At 39.3% G+C, this 6356-nt stretch overlaps 1 protein-coding gene across 1 annotated transcript in view; it reads left to right on the top strand.

Annotated features, from left to right (window-relative positions):
• Positions 1 to 6356, top strand: part of si:ch211-278a6.1 (SRC kinase signaling inhibitor 1) — a 301410-nt gene that overhangs the window by 5375 nt on the left and 289679 nt on the right. The gene's annotated exons all lie outside the window — the stretch shown is intronic.

Genomic DNA, 6356 nt, shown 5'->3' with positions numbered 1-6356 from the left:
ATATATATATATATATATATATATATATATATATATATAATAAACTACTACTGGTACTACTTTTCCTTCTTTGCAGTTTTTCACTTATCGCAGGGCTTCAGGGTACGGATCCCCCGCGATAAACAAGGAACTAGTGTACCAACAATTGCTTCTCTGCCAGAACTAAATATTTCACATAAAACTAAATGATGCAAAGTATTCTTGTTGGATTTACATCGATGTGTTTATGAAGGTTTCAACGATTTAGCTGTTGTGAATCCATCAGTTTTATATTATTGCTCTGATTTAAGGCTTTGTTTTATGGCTGTGTCTCATTTCTTTATATTCTCACTGTTGTGCTGCTTTCATGGCACATCATATTTAAAATCTTCTCATCAAATTTTTATCTAAAGCTAAAAAAAATGACATATTTTCAGTTTCCATCACACCAATTGTTCACACATATTAAATGGTTTTAACTGGTGACATGTCATTGTTGCAATTATGTGTTTCATCTCACTCAAAATGACCTAAACTAGCAGGAAAAGATTAGCTAATGCTAACATTTTAAAATAGCTTAAACTATAGCAGTAAGAAAAGTTAATGCAAAAATGAGACGTTCGGATGTGTTTTTGCTTTAACTAACTATCCTTTGATGTTTGTTGTTGCTTCTAGTGATCAGTTCCAGATGTTAAAAAACATTTTCTCCATTAACTTTCAATTTTCTGCCAATTGCACCCACAGGAAGGCTGCCTCCCTGAATACACACCGGATGTTATGCTGTTCAAGCTTCTAAAGGCCTAGAGGTGGAGTGAGAACACTTGAACATTTATTATAAAGAGAGTCATCAGGAAATGTTTGTTGGTGATTGTTCCTCCTTTCTTCACGCCACCTGTTGGCTGAACGAAACTTAAATTTGACAGCTGTTAAATGTTCTGCCTCGGAGCCCCTGAGCACTTGGCACAGCGGCCCCATCACTAATCCACTATGCACATGCACTGACTTACAACCAGCCCAAACACCACAGCAGCATGGGGAGGGAACCAGCGGTGGAGATTTGACAGACAGTCAGAACAAGCTGCAGAGAGAGAGAGAGGGATGAAACTTAAAGAGCCACAAATTACAACGGGAATATAAATCAGCTGACAGAAGGAGGCTGGTGAAGAGGGGAGCGACTGATCAAGTGACTGGAGGAGAACTGGGTCAGTGTGAGGTGTGAACACGAAAGGAGTGTGAGCGACATAAAAATAGTTTTTAAAAGAAAGAGGAAGGGAGATTTGGGCCAGGGGCGACGTGAGCGATGGGGGGGGGGGGGAAGGGGCAGCGGAGAGGAGACGCCACGGTTTGCGAGGTGTCCTCCAAATCCATTTGTCACCTAGAGACTCATTAGTGTTTCCGAGAGGGCGTCTGGTTATAAATAGTCCTTGGAGCGGATGTTTGACAGGAGGGAGTCTCGAATTTGACGGAAAGAAATTAATCTCACAAACCAACTCCCAGAGGACGGATGTCCCAAAAATAAGGACACTTTAAATGTTCAGGCAGCCGCTCCTAGTCCTATCAAAACTCTCACTCCACGCTGTTCAACAGCGCCCACTGAAACGTAGTTTACCAACATTATTTGTACCATCTTGATGAAACGTGTGATTATTTGAAGTTCGTCGTGTAAAAAAAACAACGCAGATGCTTCGTTTCAAGTTGAGGGAGGAGTTTTAGTTGCACGCCTGTTTTTGACAACAAACCTGACACTTAACGTTTTGAAGCATCAAGGATGAGGTCATCGTTGTTTGAGAGCTGGTCACATGGTTAGCAGAAAGACGTCCTATCAGCAGAGGGATGACGACACCGGGAGGGGGGGGCTCTGAAGAAAGAGTGATGCATCCGAACTACAAGGGGACCTTTTTTAACGCAACACCACGCACTGTTTACTTGTTGACTGTTTACTTGTTGACTGTTTACTTGCTGACTGTTTACTTGCTGACTGTTTACTTGTTGAGTCTGTTCCATACGTTTCTTGCAGTTACGTACCTCCACGTACTCCGTTATGTTTAACCCATAACTCTTTAATATTTGTAATTTTTATAGTTTTTGAATTATTTAACTTTATTTACAAACGATTTCCACATTAAAAAAAGCTGAGATTTTTAAATTGATTCAATAACAGTGTTCTCTGAAATGTGTTTCCATACTTTTACTTTAATTTAGTCTTTTTACAATCCTTTTAACTACAATCTTCATTTAAGATGCTTTAAGCCACGGTTCTGATAAGATCAGATTCCATGATTTTAGCGAAGATGTTCAGCACGCAGCATTCATACCATTTCCACAGAAACAAAATCTTTTCTGTTTTTAATTTAAACAAAAATCCCATCAAATCACTCAAAGTACTCTCAGGTTGTTTTAGAGAGAGAGGGAGAAATTGAAGGTTAATTTTTAATTTCACACAATGTCAGTGTAAACCATACACAGAATGTGCATTTCTAACTTTGGACATTTTTTATTCTTTTAGCTGTGAAATGAAAATTATTGCAGCTGCAAAAACTGCAAAGAGTGACATAACATTTCAGAGCTAATATTTATTCGTAGTTATCCTTCAGCGCATACGAACAAAGTCAGTGATTGATTTTTATACTGGAACAAGAAGAAGTGCAGATGAAGACTCGTTATTCCTCCTGCACGTGTTACATCTCTTTAGTTATTGCCGTCACGTTCTGCGGCTCTTTCTAAAACTGACGCCACCTGTTTGTTGCTACGGAAGATGTTTATTACAAAAAGAAGATGGCCAAAACAAGAAGTATTCTGTTAGAAATGTATTAGTCCCTCTTTAAGTGAGGAGTTTTAATTTTCTGCTTGATCCAGAATTGGACAGTTGTGATTATTTTTGCAGAAGCCACGTTCCTTTTCGACTCCAGAGTTTTGCTAACGAGCAGCCGTCCTTTCTTCTGCCTCTCCATTTGTGCCTTTTCTCTCCGTCAAGATTCTGGCTCTGGGCTTTAAAAAACACGTTTGGGATATTTTCAGTTCCTACACAAGAAGTCCTTTTCTCCAGCTTCTTTCTTCTTGTCCGTCTCTTCTACAGTCATGAACATGCAACCAAATGTCATATTTAGTTTTTAACCTGTTGCTTCACAATCGTTCAGTCAGTTTTGACCTGAGCTTTATCGTCTCCATCTGTAGATGACACTCGGAGCTACAGCGCTGCCCTCTTCAGCCTCTCTATCATCACCCACACATTCCATGCTCAACAAGACCCAGTCCCCCTGATCCTCAGCAAATCTTCCAAAAATAAACCTGCACCTGGCTAACCCGAGCGGCTCTGGCCCTGCAAGACGATGGGTGATCATCTGCACATAAAGCTGGATCTGAGCTCAGGGAGCGACTAAAGAATTACGGCTCAATCACAGCCTGAATCCAGCTGCAAACAGGCGCCTCCCAGCTGGGCTCAAAATGAAATACTTATGGTCCAACCATTACAAATACAAAGGTAACTTGACTTTTAAAGCTACAGACAGCGAAGCTCATTGATCGTTAATGTTCCAGTTTAGAAGATGGGCGGCACGATGAACCCTGAACAAAAGAGCTACAACATCCTAAAAACACTTTTACTGTCAGCGATCTCAATGCAACAAAATACATAAAATAAATCTTTGCACACTATTTACCAACAGACAGATAAAGTTAGTTGATAGAAATAAAGCATGTGGCGGCTAAAGAGTCGGCCACTTTCTTCAGAAAGGTGGCAAAGACTAAAAAAGTGAAGCCACTTGATTTGTATCCTCTAGGAGGCCACTAATACGTTTCAAAATGATTAATGAAGTTGACTTTAGCTACTGGATGTGTAAATAAGGAGCAATTTGTAACTTGAAAGGTCAATAAGATGCTTTTTATTGTGCTTTTGCTGGAACACACTGGTCAAAACATCTGTTACGGCAAGTTGAAGCTACGAGTTCTAAAAATAGCTTGAGTTTGGTGTCAAGTGAGTAAAAGTACACAAAAATGCAAACTTGAAAATGGGGAAATTAAGTGAATAAAAATTAAGGACTTTATTGAATAAAGCAAAAAGCTTACGGGGCAACAAGAGCAAACTAACAACACAAAATAAAACCACTTGCACAGATAAAACTCTATGAACTCAAACACTGGAACTACAGGAAACCAGAAGCCAAAAGACTGTGGGATGGATGAGCGAGTGTAAACAGCTGGGGCTGGGCTAATGAGCAAATGAAAAACAGGTGTGCAATGAGAGTAGCGTGTCAGACATTGTCTTTGATTCCTGAATCACTAACTGCACTACAACTTCTGCAAACCATGACGGCCTTCTGTGTTGGTTAATGTTTATGGATCTGGTTTTGTTTTTGTGTCATCTTTGTACCCGCTCTTCCCAACACTAGTTGTGGTTGAGTCTTGTGTAATTTAACAAAATGCTCTGGTCTAATCATTTATTCAGAGAGAGGATAGGCTTGGCCCATTGACAAAGGAGTTTTTTATTTTACCTGCATGCAGCAAAACAAATGGACGGTGCACAGCTGTGCACACAAGCTACAGATATTACACTGAACAGAGGCACACACAACCTCTTTGCTCCCAACCAAGGGCGCGCGCACACACACGCACGCACGCACGCACACACACACACACACACACACACACACAAGCACACACACACACACACACACTGCTGGTTGAAAAAGCATTCACCTCCTTAGTTTCGGTTTTGTTGGTGAACAACCTGCAGTTTTATTGAATTTTTATTTACTGTAAATGATAATTCTACAGAAATACTCCGGATTTAAGAAGTTAATTTTATATATATATAAAACTTAAAACAAAACAAAAACTCATATTGCAAATCCAAAACCCTGGAAGTATGACATTTAGGTTCAAGACAATAAAAAGGAAATTAAAATATAATTACTCCGAGTTTAATGTTCATGTTTCCTAAATCAAACCATCAAAAGTAAAACTAGTAGAAACTGTGGAGTAATTGATCCATTATCAGTGTTACAAGCAGCTGTGCTGAGAAGAGTTTTGATCCTTTTTAAATCAAGATCACAGGTATTAAAAAAAATAAACTTTTTTTACATAAACTGAAAGTCAGCCCTTAACGTCTTGAACAAGAAACACGTTTAACAAATCTATGTCTCTTTTCTGTAAACTGAGAGAAGATTTTGTTGCAACTTGTTTTTATGTCAAAGGATTTGGTGCAATTGTCTGTAATTTAGAGGATTATAACCATCGAACATCTTCATCATTAAGGTTATCGATCGTAACACAGTTTTAATGAACACATTATCTAAATTCTCCTAATTTACTGATTAAGAACGTTTGGCCTTGCTTTGAACCGACATGGACAAGGATTTAGATTCACAGGTTCATTTTAAGAGGCAATTTCCAGCTTTTAACTTGTTTTTTTTATTTTCTATCTTATAGCAAAAATCCTACATATATACATTTATATATACATACATATTACATATTTACTGACACAAAATATTCTTGAGCAACTTACTAAACAGTAGTTTTGTGCCACTACAACTTATTTGTGATCAGACTTTAGACCAACAGAAAATACTTTCATGTGGAGATGAGCGAAGAACTGCTCGATCCATTTGGACTTTATCACTGTTTAATGTTACATTACCATTCAGGCCTAGAAAAATCTTCTTCATTGATGCATCCATTTGTAAGAACATTCTCTGTAGACACATTTCCAAGTGCAGCAGAGCCGGTAAAAACAGTTTCTGAAGAAAACTGCAGCTGATGATAGAGTCTAAATATAACCTGAAAGCAGGCGGTGAGAGCAGACTCCTGCAGAGAAAGAGCTACTGTAACGCCAGAGGTCGAGTGTTCGAGTCCTGTCAACGTGACGCAAAGGAAAAGGAAAATATATCAAAGAGAAACCCCACTTTGAGGGTAAGACGGGACTCTTAGAAATTCTGCCAAAAGCCCTTCATCGTCTCCTCTGCCTCGTTGCAAACCAGCGTCACTCTTGTATCTTGTCGTTTCTCCTCCGTGGTTGTGACAAACGCAGTCTCTGAGATTCAAGGAAAGTTTCAGCCACGCTTGGAGGAAAAAAGAGCTGCATCTTATAAAGTGAATCTTTGCTAATGTGGTGTTTGGCTCAGTGCACAGTCGTTTAGTCTCAGTGAAGAATTAACTCTCGGTTCTAAGATACGTGTTAAGAATCGAGTGCTTAATCCAACAGTGGGATTATCTGTTTGAGTCAAGCATAAACATGCTGGTGTAGATTTTCTGTCATCCAGAACATTGTGAATCCATCCATCCATCATCTTTATTCGCTTCTTCCTTTTCGGGTCGAGGGGTCACTGGTGCCCATGTCCAGCAATCACTATGATAGGGGCGGGGGACACCCTGGACAG

Source organism: Nematolebias whitei, chromosome 15 (assembly GCF_014905685.2).
Source record: "Nematolebias whitei isolate Nwh7 chromosome 15, NemWhi1, whole genome shotgun sequence".
Lineage (NCBI taxonomy): Eukaryota > Metazoa > Chordata > Actinopteri > Cyprinodontiformes > Rivulidae > Nematolebias > Nematolebias whitei.
The sequence above is the reverse complement of the archived record's forward strand: the minus strand, read 5'-3'. Positions and strand labels throughout refer to the sequence as shown.